At 41.3% G+C, this 16,772-nt stretch overlaps 1 pseudogene; it reads left to right on the top strand.

Annotated features, from left to right (window-relative positions):
- Positions 1 to 8,762: 8,762 nt before the first annotated feature.
- LOC145535672 (transcription initiation factor TFIID subunit 11 pseudogene) lies at positions 8,763 to 9,389 on the top strand (annotated as a pseudogene).
- Positions 9,390 to 16,772: the final 7,383 nt, after the last annotated feature.

Below are 16,772 nucleotides of genomic sequence, written 5' to 3'. Positions count from 1 at the left end.
TAATTTTGTATAAAGAATAAAAAAAAAAAGTCTGACACTTGTAGTTTATTTCCTCCTGCCTGCCACTTAAGAGAGAAAAAAAACATCTGACACTTTCAGTCTATTTCCTCCTCTTGGGGACCCCCTAGCCTTCCTGCCTGTTACCCTCTCATATTATCATACTGACAGAAGGCAAGCAGAGAAAGAGAAATATCATATGACCTCCCTTATATGCAGAATCTAAAAAGAAATGATACAAATGAACTTATTTGCAAATCAAATGTACTCATACACTTACAAAATGAACTTATGTTGCCATGGTGGAAGAATAGAGGGAAGAGATAGGGAGGCTGAGATAGACATGTACACACTGCTATTTTTAAAACGAACAACCAACAATGTCTTACTGTATAGCACAGGGAACTCTGCTCAGTGTTATGTGACAGCCTGGATGGGAGGGGAGTTTGAGGGAGAATGGATACATGTATATGTATGCTGAGTCTCTTTGCTGTCCACCTGAAACTATTACACACAAAAAATAATGAATGAAGTACTGATGTATGCTAATGTATGAATGAAAATTTTATGCTAAGTGAAAATAGTCACAAATTGTTTCACATTATATGATACAATGCATATGAAATGTCCAGAATAGGATAAAACATAAGAGATAAGACTTACATTAGTAGCTATCAGGGTCAGGGGTGAAGAAGTAAAAGGTGAAAGATTTATTTGATCTGAAGAGAAACCAGGGTTTGGGGGGGTAAGGAACTAAAGTGGATTGAATGTTAATTGATATGGAGTTCTCTTGGGGGTGATGAAATATTCTGGAATTAGACAATGACGATAGCTGCATAACCCTGTGCATTTACTAAATACCACTGAATTATACCCATTAAAATGATGAGCTTTATTGTGTTTCAATTATATATAAATATATATGCATTTTTTTTCTTCCAGGTTTACTGAGATATAATTGACAGACCACTGTATAGTTTTATGGTGTAGAGCATATTGGTTAGATATATACATCATGAAATGATTACCATAATAAATTTAGTGAATATTCATCATTTCATATAGATAACATATTAGAGAAAGAGAAAAAAAAATTTTTCCATGTCTTGAGAACTCAGAATTTACTCTAACAACTTTCACATATAACATGCAGCAGTGTCAATTATATTTATCATGTTGTACATTATATCCCTAGAATGTGTGTGTGTGTGTGTGTGTGTGTGTGTATATATATATATATATCTTTCTCCAAAATTTTCACTTATATAATATATATATATATTTGTATATACATATTATAACTGAAAGTTTGAACCTTTTGACTGCCTTCAAACTAATTCTCCCTTTTCCCACCCTCACCTCTGGTAACTACAAATCTAATCACTTTATCTATGACTTTGTTTTTGAAGTACAGTTGAACTACAACACTATGTTACTACCTGTTACACAACACAGTGATTCAATATTTGATATTTCTGTACATTTCGGAATAATCACCATGGTAAGTCTAGTAACCATGCATCACCATAAAAAGATATTACATAGCTATTCACTATATTCCCCACACCGTATACGTAACACTTTTGAAATTTATTTTGTAACTGAAATTTTGCACCTCTTAATCTCCTTCACCTGTTTTTTCCTCCTCCCAAAACTTTTCCCTGTAGAAACTACCTGTTTGTTCTGTGTATCAGTAAATTCGTTTCTGTCTTGTTAACATTTGTTCATTTATTTTGATTTTTATATTCCACATATAAGTGAAGTCATACAATTCTGTCTTTATCTGACTTATTTCACTTAGTGTAGTACCCTCCAGATCCATCCATGGGGTTGCAAATGTCAAGATTCCATCCTTTTTTAGTAACTGAGTAATATTCCATTTCATATACATGCCACATCTTTATCAATTCATCTATTGATAGGTACTTAGTTCGTGTCCATATCTTGGCTATAATAAATAATGCTGCAATGAACATAGGGGCATGTATATCTTTTTGAATTAGTGTTTTTATTTTCATTGAATAGATACCCAGAAGTAAAACTGCTAAATCTTATAGTGTTCTATTTTTTGAGGACTTTCCATTATGTTTTTTTATACTGGCTGTACCAATTTGCATTCTCAACAATAGTGCAACAGTGCTCCCTTTTATCCAGATCCTAGCTAACACTTGTTATTTGTTGTCTTTTTTGATAATAGCCATTCAAACAAGTGTGAGGTGATATCTCATTGTAGTTTTGATTTTCATTTCCCCGATGATTAGTGATATGTTAAGTATCTTTTCACATGCCAGTTGGCCATCTGTATGTCTTCTTTATGCGTGCATGCTAAGTCACTTCAGTTGTGTCAGACTCTTTGCAACCCTATGGACAGTAGCTCACCTGGCTCCTCCATCCTTGGAAGAATACTGGAGTAGATTGCCATGCCCTCCTCCAGGGTATCTTCCCAACCCAGGGATCGAACCCGTATCTCTTATGTCTCCTGCATTGGCAGACTGGTTCTTTACCACTAAAGCCAGCTGTTTTGTTTGGAAAATGTCTATTTATACCCTCTGTACATTTTTGAAATTATGTTGTTTTTATGATTTTCAGTTGTATGTATTCTTTGTATATTTTGGATATCAACTCTTTATCTGATATATTATTTACAAATAGCTTCTCCCACTCAGTAGGCTAATTTTTCATTTGGTTGGTTATTTCCTTTGCTTTGCAAATGCTTTTTAGTTTGATACAGTTCCATTTGTTTATTTTTGGTTTTGATTCCCTTGCCTGAGGAGATATACAAAAAAATTTACTAAAACTAATGTGAAAGAGTGTACTGTCTATTTTTTTTTCTAGAATTGTTAAGATTTAAAATCTTACACTTAAGTCTTTAGTCTATTTTGAATATATTTGTGCATGGTGTCAGAAAATAGTTCAATTTGATTATTTTGCATCAGGCTGTCCAGTTTTTCCAAAAGCATTTATTAAAGAAGCTGTCTTTTCCCCATTGTATATTCTCAGCTGCCTTGTCATAGGTTAATTGTTCACAAAATGCTCAAATTCACGAGCATAGTGTATCTTTCCACCTGTGTCATCTTCAGTTTCTTTCATCAGTGTTTTATAGTTTTCTGAGTACAGGTATTTTACCTCCTTAGTTAAATTTCTTCCTGCATATTTTATTATTTTTATGTAATTGTAAATGGATTTGTATTAATTTCTCCTTCTAATAGTTCGTTGTTAGTGTATAGAAACACAACAAAATTCTGTATATTAATTTTGTATCCTAAAACTTTACTGAATTCATTGACGAGTTCTAGTAGTATTTTGGTTTTTCTTTAGGATCTTCTATGTAAAGAATCATATTATTTGCAAACAGTGACAGTTTTAATTCTTCCTTTTCAATTTTGATTCCTTTTATTTCTTTTTCTTGTCTAATTGCTGTAGTTAGATCTTCCAATACTATGTTGAATAAAAGTGGTTATAGTGGATGCATTTGTCTTCTTCCTGATCTTAAAGAAAATCCTTTCAGCTTTTCACCATTGAGTATGAGGTTAACTGTGGGCTTGTCATATTATTATATTTATTATGTTGAAAGGGGCTGCCTCTACATCCACTTTGTTGAGTTTTTATGATAAATAGATGTAGAACATTTTAAAAAGCTGTTTCTGCAGCTATTGAAACGGTCATATTTTTTTTATTCTTTAATTTGTTAATGCGATATATCACATTGATTGACTTGTGGATGTTGAACCACTATTGCATCCCTGGGATAAGTTCCACTTGATAGTCTATGATCATGTTAGTGTATTGCTTAAGTCAATTTGCTAATAGTTTTGAGAATTTTTGCATCTATGTTCACCAGTGACATTGCCGTGTCATTTCCTTTGTTTTGTGATATTTTGTCTAGTTCTGATATCAGGGTGATGCTGGTCTTGTAGAATGAGTTCAGAAGCATTCTTTTCTCTGCAATTTGAGAAGGATAGCATCTCTATATGTTATGTAGAATTCACTTGTAAAGCTAATTTGACTTTTGTTTGTTGAGAGCTTTGTTTATTACTGATTCAATTTTGTTGCTGTTAATTTATCTATTCATATTTCCTATTTCTTACTGATTTAGTCTTGGGAAATTGTATATTTCTAGGAATTTGTCTATTTCTTCTAGGTTGTCCATTTTATTAATGTATAATTGTTATAACATCTTCTGATCCTTTGCCTTTCTATTGTTTCATTTCTTACCTCTCCTTTTGCATTTATGACTTTATTGATTTGGACTTTTTTTTTCTTGATGAGCTTAGCTAAAGGTTTATGAATATCAAAGAATTAGCTCTTAGTCTCATGGATATTTTCTATTGATTTTTCTTAGTCTCTGTTTCATTTATTTTTGCTTTGATCTTTGTATTTAATTTTGTTCCATTAATATTGGGCTTTTTCCTTTCACTTCCTAGTTCATGTAAATGAAAATTGAGGTTGCTTGTGTGACATTTTTCTTGTTTTCTGTGTTAGGATTGCTTTGCTAAAAATTTCCCTCTTTTAACTGCTTTTGCTATATCCTATATATTTTGGATTGCTGTGATATATATATATATATATATATATATACATGAATATATATATGTATATGCATATACATATATGTATATATGTGTATGTATATATATATATATTCATGTAACATAAATGACTTCTTTTGCAGAGAGTGTATGTGCAGCAGCAGAATTGGGGTCAAGAGGAATATGGAAATGTATTTATTAATATTTTCCACACCATTTCTTTGTTCAGTTCACCATGTAATGACATTATTAAGTGATGCAATACATACATTTGCTAACAGCCTAGCCTTGAGTGTAATTCCAGATGCAACTCACATGCCACAGAAGACAATGAATCTCAATTATTTATAGTCACATTTTTCTTTCACCAAGATCTCAATTATTGTGCTGGTTGACTCATCTTATTCACTGGGTATACTTCTGAATAAATTATTTTTCAGAAATCAAAATCATGATGAGCATGAGATATTATCTTATCTTATCTAAGCACTGAGATAAATTCCAAAAGAATGTGGATTCCAAAAATATTATGTTGTCTCCTAAGGTAACCACTTAGAAGACAAAGCATTCATTTGGATGTATATACCATATAAACTGTCTCATGACTATGGAGACTTCATGTTTAGGAAGCCAAGTCATCTTCCATCTCCTCATTTTTCCTTTAATAGAAAATACTGGTAAAATATGCTTCCAAATTCTTTGAAAGTCAATAAACTGAAAATTGCAAGAGAAAGACATTTATAATAATCACTTGATAAAAAAGACAGCCCAGTTATAATTATACCAGAAGTGTTCGTTGTCCATGGCAGTAACTACTAGGTTATGTTGCACACTAATCAGGTCAATTATACTCAATTTCAGATAAAGGCAAACAAAAATTATTCAGTTATCAAAGAAGAGCACTTTGTGGTCTTACTTTACCAAGACTGGTTCCAATTATCTAAAGATTTCTCAATCCTCTACATTCCTTTATACACATAGCCACAGGAACATTGGAAATCAACTAATATTCCTTGATGTGTTTCCAAAGGTAACAATGGAAACAGAATACAAAAGACAAGAGACCAAGTAATATCTAGCCTTCTTTCTCCAGAATATACTCAACTTATTCAGATATCATATATTTTCTTCCGTGCCACCAGTGGACCACATTTTGCCAGAACTCTCCACCATGACCCATCCATCTTAGGTGGCCCTGAACAGCATGGCTTTTAGCTTCATTGAGTTATACAAGGTTCTGATCCATGTGATCATTTTGGTTCACTTTCTGTGATTGAAGTGTTAGTTCTGGAGGCTGTGGGATTGTAGTTCTTGGTTCTTCTGTCTTCCCTCTGATGGATGAGGATAAGAGGCTTGTGCAAGCTACCTGAATGGAAGGGACTTGCAGTGGGGAAAACAGTCTTGCTCTGGCTGGCAGGGCTATGCTCAGCAAATATTTAATCCAATTATCTGCTAATGGCTTCAGTATTCTTGCCTTGAGAAATCCATGAACAAATGAACAGGCAAACAGATATGACACTGGAAGATGAGCCCTCCAGGTTGGTAGATGTCCAATATACTAGTTCAGAGGAGCAGAGAAATAGCTCCAGAAAGAATGGAGAGGCTGGACCAAACCAGAAAGGGCGTTCAGGTGTGGATGTATCTGGTGATGAAATTAAAGTCTGATGCTATAAAGAACGATATTGCATAGGAACCTGGAATGTTAGGTACATGAATGAAGGTAAATTGGACATGGTCAACTGGGAGATGGCAAGAGTGAACTTTGACATTTTAGGAATCAGTGAAATAAAATGTACCAGAGTGGGCAAATTTAATTCAGATGGCCATTATATCTACTACTAAGGTCAAGAGTCCTTTAGAAGAAATGGGATAGCCCTCATAGTCAACAAAACAGTCCAAAATGCTGTGCATGCAGGCAGTACTTGGATGCAATCGCAAAAATGACAGAATGATCTCTATTAATTTCCAAAGCAAATCATTCAACATCATACTAATCCAAGTCTATGTCCCAACCACTAATGCTGAAGAAGATGAAGTCAAACGGTTCTATGAAAACTTACAAGATCTTCCAGAACTAAAACCAAAAAGATGTACTTTTCATCATAGGGGATTGGAATGCAAAGGTAGGAAGTCAAGAGATACCTGGAGTCACAGGCAAGTTTAGCCTTGGAGTACAAAATGAAACAGAACAAAGGCTAACATGATTTGGTAAGAGAACAGGCTGTCATAGCAGACACCCATTTCCAAAAACACAAGAGATGAGTCTACATATGGACATCTCCAAATGGTCAATATTAAAATCATATTGATTATACTCTTTGCAGCCAAAGATGGAGAAGCTCTATACAGTCAGCAAAAACAACAACTGGGGCTGACTGTCACTCTGATCATGAGCTCCTTATTGCAAAATTCAAACTTAAGTTGCAGAAAATAGGGAAAACCACAAGGCCATTCAGGTATGACCTAAATCAAATCCCTCATGATTATACAGCTAAAGTGACAAATAAACTCAAGGTATTAGATCTAGTAGATAGAGTGCCTGAAAAACTATAGACAGAAGTTCATAACATTTTACAGGAGGTGGTGACCAAAGTCATCCAAAATAAAAAGTAGTTCAAGAAGGGAAAATGGTTGTCTGAAGAGACCTTAGAAATAGCTGAGAAAAAAAAGAGAAGAGAAAGGCAAAGGAGAAAGAGAAATACATACCCAAGTAAATGCAGAATTCCAGAGAACAGCATGGAGAGATAAGAATCCCTTCTTAAAATTGTTCTATGCATCTGTGTCTCTTATTCTGTCTCGCGTATAGGGTTATTGTTACCATCTTTCAAATTCCATATATATGCATTAGTATACTGTATTGGTGTTTTTCTTTCTGGCTTACTTCACTCTGTATAATGGGCTCCAGACCCAGAGGGATGGGATGGGGAGGGAGGTGGTTGGGGGTCCAGGAAGGGGAACACATGTAAACCTATGGCTGATTCATGTCAATGTATGGCAAAAACTATTACAATATTGTAAAGTAATTAGCCCCCAACTAAAATAAATAAATTTATTAAAAAAAAAAAGAATCCCTTCTTAAGTGAACAATGTAAAGAAGTAAAAGAAAATATTAGAATGGGAAAGACTAGAAATCTCTTCCAGAAAATTAGAGATACCATGGGAAATTTTCATGCAAGTATGAACACAATAAAGGACAGAAATGGCAAGGACCTAATAGAAGCGAAAGACATTAAGAAGAGGTGGCAAAAACACACAGAAGATCTATACAAAAAGGTCTTAATGATCCAGACACCCACGAAGGTGTGGTCACTCACCTAGAGGCAGACAACCTGGAGTGTGAAGTCAAGTGAGCCTTAGGAAGCATTAGTACACACAAAGCTAGTGGAGGTGATGGAATTCCAGTTGAGAGATTTAAAATTCTAAAAGATGATTCTCTTCAAGTGTTCCACTCAATATGTCAGCAAATTTGGAAAAACTCAGTAATGACAACAGAAATGGAAAAGATAGGTTTTCATTCCAATCCCAAAGAAAGGCAATGCCAAAGAATATTCAAACTACCATACAACTGCTCTCTTTTAACATGCAAGCAAGGTAATCCTCAAAATCCTTCAAGCTAGGCTTCAACAGTACGTGAACCAAGAGTTTCCAGATGTTCAGGCTAGATTTAGTAAAGGCAGAGGAACCAGAGATCAACTTGCCAACATCCGTTGCATCATAGAAAAAGCAAGAGAGTTCTGGAAAAACATACACTTCTGCTTCACTGACTCCTAAAATCTTTGACTGTGTGGATCACAGCAAACTATGGAAAATTCTTAAACAGTTTGGAGTACCAGACCACCTTACCTGCCTGCTGAGAAACCTTCATGCAGGTCAAGAAGCAACAATTAGGACTAGACATGGAACAATGAACTGGTTTAAAATTGAGAAATGAATATGTCAAATTGTTTATTGTCACCCTGTTTGTTTAACATCTATGCAAAATATATCATGTGAAATGTCAGGCTAAATCAATCACAAGCTGGAATTAAGATCATTGAGAGAAATATCAACAACCTCAGATATGCAGATTATGTCACTCTAGTGGCCGAAAACAAAGAGGAACTAAAAAGCCACTTGATGGGGGCGGATCCTGGCTCTGAGTGGATTGTGAGTGACGGTGTTTCTCAGCCTCTGACTCTGCAGCAGGAGGGCCCAGGGCCCAGCTTTCTGAGCTAGGGTCTTTGACCCAGCGCCGGGATGGACAAGGCCAGGGCGTGGCTCTGGGACCAAGGTCCGGACCTGGGAGTGTTGCGGGAGGCACCAGGCGTGCCCCTGGGCCCGGAACCCAGCGACCCAGGCCGAATCCTGCCGCGGGACCCAGCCCAGGAAGCCAGGAAAGCCTCTGATGAGGAAGGCGGTGAGCCCACGCGTCAGGACTGCCCGCAGCCAAGGGCAGGTGAAGAGGAGGACTCCTCCTCATATCCCCCTGCAGCCAAGAGACGGACAGTGGACACCAAGGGCAAGAGAGCCAGGCAAGGGGAAGTGGACGAAGAGGAGGCCCAGAAGATGAGAACCCTCGTGGCTGCTATGAGCGAAGAGCAGCTGAACCGTTACCAAGTGTTTCGCTGCTCAGCCTTCCCCAAAGCCACCATCAAACGTCTGATCCAGGCCGTGGCCGGCACGCCGATGTCCCAGAACGTGGTCATCGCCATGTCTGGAATAGCCAAGGTCTTCGTCGGGGAGGTGGTGGAAGAGGCCCTAGACATGTGTGAGAAGTGGGGCGAGACGCCCCCACTCCAACCCAAGCATCTGAGGGCGGCTGTTCGCAGGCTACGCGAAAAGGGACAAATGCCCAGCACCAACCACAAGATCCTCTTCTTCTAGGCCTGAGTCCGGAAGGGCCTGTTCCTGAGGAACCGGGCCCTCCAGCCGACCAGCCTCTTAACCGTCAGGCTTTCTTTCGTTGCGTTCCCCATACCGCACCCCTGCCCCATTCCTGAGGCAGCTCCGGAATCCCGTGGCCATTCCACCAGAGGACTTCACCAGGATGGATCAACTGCCTCAAAAGGGAGAGAGGACACCCAGCACCTCTAGCTGCTCCTTTGAAAAGACCTGTAACATGCAAAAGCCTCTCTCGCCCGGAGGCATGCTGGCGAGAGACCTGAGACCCAAAGTCGGATTCCTTGAGAGACACGACCTGCCGCAACGCACCCGTGAGAACAGACCCCTGAAATGGCGCCTGCTTGTGTATCAGAGAAGCTGAATCCATACACTGTAACCATGCTTGACTGGGAATACCAGGCCCTGGTGGTTTCACTCAGGGAATTCTAGCAAACCCATCCAGGCGACATATGAGAACCTCTGTAATACGCCGTCCAGGAGCCGGAAGCCCAGGGAATTCTTTCAAACTCACTGAAGGAGCAAAGCCTTGGTGTTCCTCCGCGGAGGCAAGGCCTTCCCAGAGGACACCAGACGACGATCTCACACGCGGAGAGATGCCAATGCGCTTCAGTGCCTTTCAGCCAACCACATCTGGCTGTGGGCAAGAGAAAGCCTAGGTCTCTGGATGCGCTGTCTCCCAGGTATCCGGGGCAGTCTCAGCCTTCAAAGGCCAGGGGATGGGATCCCTGAGCCTACCGCGGTCCCAAAAGGAAACCTCAGAGAATCCTTCCAGGGGTAGGGGGTGAAGAGTGAGATCCCAGCCTTTGACCAAGTCCCCCACTCACCAATTCCTGATCACATTTGGGCAGGCGGGGCCAGGAGACTGGATTAGGACCCTCTTGCAAAGAATCAGAGCTGAGACCCTCTCACCAGAAAGGTGATGAAGCAGCGAAGTTCTCCCAGGTAGATCCGGGAAGAGGCAAGCCTCTGTCCTGTCCACACGATTGCTCCATTGGGCCAGTGGGGCTACCTCATGCCCCAGGTCACTCCAAGTTAAGAGACGGTGTCCAGGAGTTCAAATCTGGAAGAAAGCCTCCTGTCTTCGGCGGATGGCCGATCAGAAACTCAGGGCCACGTGGACCTTCATTCCCCTGGCGTCTTCATTCCCATGGGGGCCCTTCTACCTTGAGTTTCTCTCAAAGGTGGGTACAGTGTGTGGGCCCACAGGACATGCTGTGCACACAGGACTGCTACCTCGAATATGCCTTCCAAAGTGCTGGAAGTCAGCAGCAACCAAACACCCCTCGGAGCCTGGGGATGAGAGGTGAATGGATCGTGCTTGGCAACTCTATAAGCAGGACTACTACCATTGGCACTCGAGGGAACTGAGTCATCAGGCCAAGTCCGGAAGGGTGGGTTGAACTCCAAAGGCATACTTACACGGGAAAGGAACCAACGGGGAAATGGCCACAGATCTCAGCCGTCCCAGGATAGGGACACAGGGGATAGACTTAAGCCCTGGTGACCCTGAAAACCTTTACTGAGGTCAGAGATTCGGACAGAGGAAGTGTGGACCAGGCAGAGCAGAGAGCAGGTGAAGGTCAGAGAAAGGCCATTCCTTCCCGGCCTGGCTCTATTGAGAGATGCGTGCCTCGACTCTGGAGGCTTTGTGAAAATTCCAGGGAATAGAGCTCAGGGATGGCGATTCCTCATGGAAGAGATGAACCTTGGGGAAGAGAGTGTGTAGAGGTGGCTTCTTCCTGAAGTGAACGTCTGTACCCCACCCACCCCCAACACAGCCACCCTACTTCTGGGTTGGATGTCTTGATCAAGATGGTAGGGGAAGGTTTGTCTGGTTGGGGAGTGGATTTGTGTGGCTGGTGTGGGGGAATAAGAGGGAGAGAAGCAGGAGGGTGTTGAGAGGTGAGAGGAGGGAAGTGGGTGGAAGAGGGTGGGGGGACTGATTGCTTTTTCCCCTGGGCAAATTGAAGAGCATTTCCAGAGTAAGGTGGAAGCCTCCCCCATAGGCCTGCTGACCTATCTTCATGTCTGTGTCATCGGGGAGAGGATGGTCAGGGGCCACCCTTGAATGGCAGGAAAGTCTCCCAGAGCAGAACTCCCTGGGCTTTCTGGATTCGCTATCACCCCACAAGCCAGCCAGTCTGCTCTGAGGAGTAGTGGAGAGAGGACTTGGGCTCTTGGGCTGGCTGCTGGAAGGCTTTCAAGAGGCAGCTTTGAGAGACAGGTCTTCTGAGGACATGTCTACATTTCCATCGTGGCTCAAGATGAAGGGTTCAGGAACTCTGAGGCAGGAGAAATCCTAGGAGACTGCTGGGACTGGCCCTCCCACGGCCCAGGGCAGCACACCCCGGCCCCGCCCTTTGCCTGAGGCAGCGGGAGGAGCCCAGCCCGCCTCCCTCCCGCTGTGCAGAATTGGCCGAGAGGATTACCCGACTTCCGGGTGGGCGTGGCTTCAGGTCCCCCCAGACCCTTATATAAAGGGGCTGGGCCCAGGCATGACTCAGGCGGATGCTTCCTCTGAGGACACTGAGGCTGAGGGCATTTCTTTCCCGCTGATTTTGCCTCAGAGAGGACCCAGGGCCTGAGCTTTCTGAACTAGGGGACTTGGTACCAGAGCTGGGATGGAGAACGCCAGTGCATCTGGGAAGCACCAGGCGTGCCCTCAGGCTCGGACCCCAGCCACCCAGGCCATATGCTGCCACGGGACCCAGCCCAGGAAGCCAGTGAGGCCTCTGACAAGGAAGGTGGAGGGCTCAGACGTCAGAACTGCCCACAGCCAAGGGCAGGTGAAAAGGAGGACTCCTCCTCATGTCCCCTTGCGGCCAAGAGACGAAAAGTGGACGCTGAGAGCGAGAAACCCAGGCAACGGAAAGTGGACCAAGAGGAGGCCCAGAAGATGAGAACCCTCTTGGCTGCTTGACGGAGCAGCTGAACTAAGTGTTTCACCGTTCAGCCTTCCCCAAGGCCACCATCCAACATCTGAACCAGGCCATGACTGGCATGCCGGTGTCCTGATCGTAATCATAGCCATGTCGGGAATGGCAAAGATCTTCATCGGGGAGTTGGTGGAAGAGGCCCTGTTCCTGTTTTAGATTGAAGCAAGACGACTCCACTCCAACCCAAGCATCTGAGGGAGCCTGCATTCGCAGGCTAGGCGAAAAGGGGTATATGCCCAGCATCAAGCACAAGAAGGTTCTCTTCTTCTAGGCCTGAGTCCGTAAGGGCCTGTTTCCGAGGAACCAGGCCCCCTGGCTCACCAGCCTCTTAACCCTCAGGCTTTCATTCCACCCATGTCTCCCACTTCTCACCCATCTCTGGGGCAATTTCCATACCCTGTAACCTTCAGTTTGCCCAAAGAATGAAACAGTGTGTGTGCTCACAGGACAAACCATGAGCACACATAGGTTTGGTGCTAGAATGCTCCTAATTTTGGAATCATTTGTTACCTGATGCATCCTGGGGCATCAGGTAGTGGTATGTCCGGACCGGGTTAGGAGACAAGTAGTGTGGGCCCTCGGAGGAAATGAGTAGTCTGGTCAAGGTGAGATCTGCCTGTTAAGCTCCAAAGGCAAACGTTCCAAGTTAACTAAACCAGTCTGTGGTTGCAGACTCTCCATTGCTGTCCCTGGAAAACTTGCATGTTAGTTATGTTCACAACCCGAACAATCCTCTTTCATGGTTGCCTGCATGACCGTTTCATCAGAGTTATTGCGCTCTCTTGTTTTTCTGAGTTGCTCGAAAATGAACCATGTAGAGAGTCTTGTTTTGGATGGTGAAGACACTTTGTAGCTCTAGCTTTCCCCATAGAAGTACAATATAATATAGAATGGTAGAAAGTCCTCTAATGTTAGTGCTTAGTTGGAACTGAATGGTGCTGAGAATTATGGCTTTTCACATAGTTTGCCTTGGATGGAGGAGGCAGTTGAACTGAACTGGGATTTGCTTTTTTCTCTGCAATGTTTGTGCTACCACATTAGTTCTACTTATTTGCTGAATATAATCCAAATAATAAAGAGATGTGAATGAGCATATGAGATAGGGAATAGAAAGCAGACTCAATAGGAGCAAGAAAAGACCTTTATACTGGTGTTTCAAAGACTGAAACTGGCATGAAGAGTCACTATCTTCCTCAATATAGTGGCCAAGAAGAAGCACATATTTCTTTTAGCTCTGAAAATGCAAATTGCCCAATTCCTTATGTGCAGATTTTAAAACATGAAGTTGATTATTATTATTATTTTCTGATGTAATCCATACAGCTTGCATCCACTCAAACAAATGTTTTAGACCATTAAAAAAAAAAAGCCACTTGATGAAGATGAAAGTGGAGAGTGAAAAAGCTAGCCTAAAACTCAACGTTCAAAGAACTATGATCATAACACCATTCCATGTTCGATACATGAGACAAGGGCTCAGGGCCGGGACAATGGGATGGCCCAGAGGGATGGGATGGGGAGGGAGGTGGGTGGGGGGTCCAGGAAGGGGAACACATGTAGACCCATGGCTGATTCATGTCAATGTATGGCAAAAACTATTACAATATTGTAAAGTAATTAGCCCCCAACTAAAATAAATAAATTTATTAAAAAAATAAATAAATAAAGCCAGAGAAAAGAAAAAAAAAAAGAACTATGATCATGACATCCACTCCCATCACTTCAGTACAAATAGTATGGGAAATAGTGGAAACTGACATATTTTCTTTTCTTTGGCTCCAAAATCACTGTGGATGGTGACTTGCAGCCATGAAATTAAGAGACACTTGTTCCTTGGAAGAAAAACTATGATGAACCTAGACAGTGTGTTAAAAAGCAGAGGCATCACCTTGCCAACAAAGGTCTGTAGAGTCAAAGCTATGGTTTTTACAGTAGTTGTGTACCAGTGTGAGAATTGGACCAAAAAGATGGCTGAACAACAAAGAATTGATGCTTTCTAACTGTTGCTGTAGAAGATGCTTGAGAGTCCTTGGACAGCAAGAAGATCAAACCAATCAATCCTAAAGGAAACCAGCAACAAATATTCACTGGAAGGACTATTGCTGATGCTGAAGCTCCAATACTGATGTGAAGAGCCGACTCACTGAAAACCACCCTGATGCTGAGAAATATTGAGAGAAGGGGGCGACAGAAGATGAGATGGTTGGGTGGCATCACCAACTCAATGGACATGAGTTTAAGCAAACTCCAGAAGATAGTGAAGGACAGAGAAGCCTTGTATGCTGCAGTCCATGGGCTTGCAAAGAGTCTGACACGGCTTAGCGTTTGAATATTTCACCATCTTTCTTTGATCTATTTCCTAACTCTTTCTCAAAGTTTGAGTGCTTTTTTAAACTTTAGAATAATTTCTTAAAAATAATTATTACTGAGTATGATTGGTTTACAATGTTGTGCTAGTTTCTAATGTGTAGCAAAGTGAATCAGTCATACACATATCCACTCGTTTTCAGATTCTTTTCCTATATACGTCACTAGAGATTACTGAGTAGAGTTCTCTGTGCTGCTTATTATTAATAGTCATCTATTTTATATACACTAGTATGTCAACCTAAATCTCTCAATTTATCCTTCCCCATTTATCTGCTTGATAGCCATGAGTTTGTGTTCTACATTTGACTCTATTTCTGTTTTGTAAATAAGTTCATTTGTAACATATATTTAGATTTCACATATAAGTGATATCATATGATATTTGTCTTTCTATGTCTGACTCCTTCACTCAGTATGACAACCTATAAGTTCATCCATGTCACTGCAAATGGCATTGTTTCATTACTTTTTCTGACTGAGTAATACTCCATTGTACCACATCAACTTCATCATTCATCTGTTGATGGACATTTAGGTTGCTTCCATGTCCTGCCTATAATAAATAGTGCTGCAATGAATATTAGCATTCATGTATTTTTCAAATTACACTTTTCTCCAGATATACACCCAGGAGTGGGATTGCCCCATCATATGATAGCTATAATTTTAGTTGTTTTTTTTTAAACCTCCATACTGTTCTCCAGGGATTTCCTGGTAGCTCAAATGGTAAAGAGTCTGCTTGCAATGCAGAAGACCCGGGTTCAGTCCCTGGGTTGGGAAGATCCCCTGGAGAAGGAAATGGCAACACACTCCAGTATTCTTGCCTAGAAAATCCCATGGATGGAGGAGCCTGGCAGGCTACAGTTCATGGGGTTGCAAGGAGTCAGATACAACTGAGTGACTTCATATACTGTTCTCCATAGTGGCTGTAGCAATCTACATTCCCACCAACAGTGTAGAAGGGTTCCCTTTTCTCCACACCCTCTCTAATATTTATTGTTTGTAAATTTTTTGATGATGGCTATTCTGACTGGTGTGAGGTGGTACCTCATTGAACTTTTGATTTACATAGTGATGTTGAGCATCTTTTCATGTGCGTTTTGAGCACCTATTTGTGTTTTTTAAAAGGTTTCCTGGATAGCTCAGTGGTAAAGGATCCGCCTACCAGTGCAGGAGACACAGGAGTCAGGGGTTTGATCCCTGTGTCTGTAAGACATCTGGAGGAGGAAATGGCAAACCATTCCAGTATTTCTTGTATGGAAAATTCCATGGACAGTGGAATCTGGCTGGCTACAGTCCATGGGGGCAAAATGAGTTGGACACAACTGAATACACACACACATGTCTTCTTTTGAGAAAAGTCTATTTAGATTTTCCATTTATTTTTTGAATGGGTTATTGGGGGGGGTTGTCTGTCTGTTTGTTTGTTTTTTATATTGACTTCATGCTCTGCTTACATATTTTGAAAATTGGTTCTTTGCCAATTCTTTCATTTACTATTATTTCCTCCCATTTTGAGGGTTGTCTTTCACCTTGCTTATAGTTTCCTTCATTATGCAAAAACTTTTAAATTTAATTAGATCCCATTTGCTTATTTTTTTTTCTATTTTCATTGCTCTAGGAGGTGGATCAAAAAAGATCTTGCTGCAATTTATGTCAGATAGTGTTCTGCCTATTGTTACCTCTAGTAGTTTTATAGTATCTGGCCTTAAATTTAAGTCCTTAATCCAGTTTGAATTTATTTTTTTGTATAATGATAGTTGCTGTTGTTCAGTTGCCCAGTCGTGCCCCACTCTTTGCTGCCCCATGGACTGCAGCATGCCTGGCCTCCCTGTCCCTCGCCATCTCCCAAAGTTTGCCTAAGTTCATGGTCATTGCATTGGTGATGCCATCCAGCCATCTCATCCTCTGACATCCTATTCTCATTCTGCCCTTGATCTTTCCCATCACCAGGGACTTTTCCAATGAATCATCTGTTGGCACAAGATGACCAAAATACTGGAGCTTCAGCTTCAGCATCAGTCCTTCCAGTGAATATTCAGGGTTGACATCCTTAAGA

Source organism: Giraffa tippelskirchi, chromosome X (assembly GCF_054371585.1).
Source record: "Giraffa tippelskirchi isolate mGirTip1 chromosome X, T2T-mGirTip1v1.2.pri, whole genome shotgun sequence".
In the NCBI taxonomy this organism is placed as follows: Eukaryota; Metazoa; Chordata; class Mammalia; order Artiodactyla; family Giraffidae; genus Giraffa; species Giraffa tippelskirchi.
This window is presented reverse-complemented; position numbering and strand designations above follow the sequence as displayed.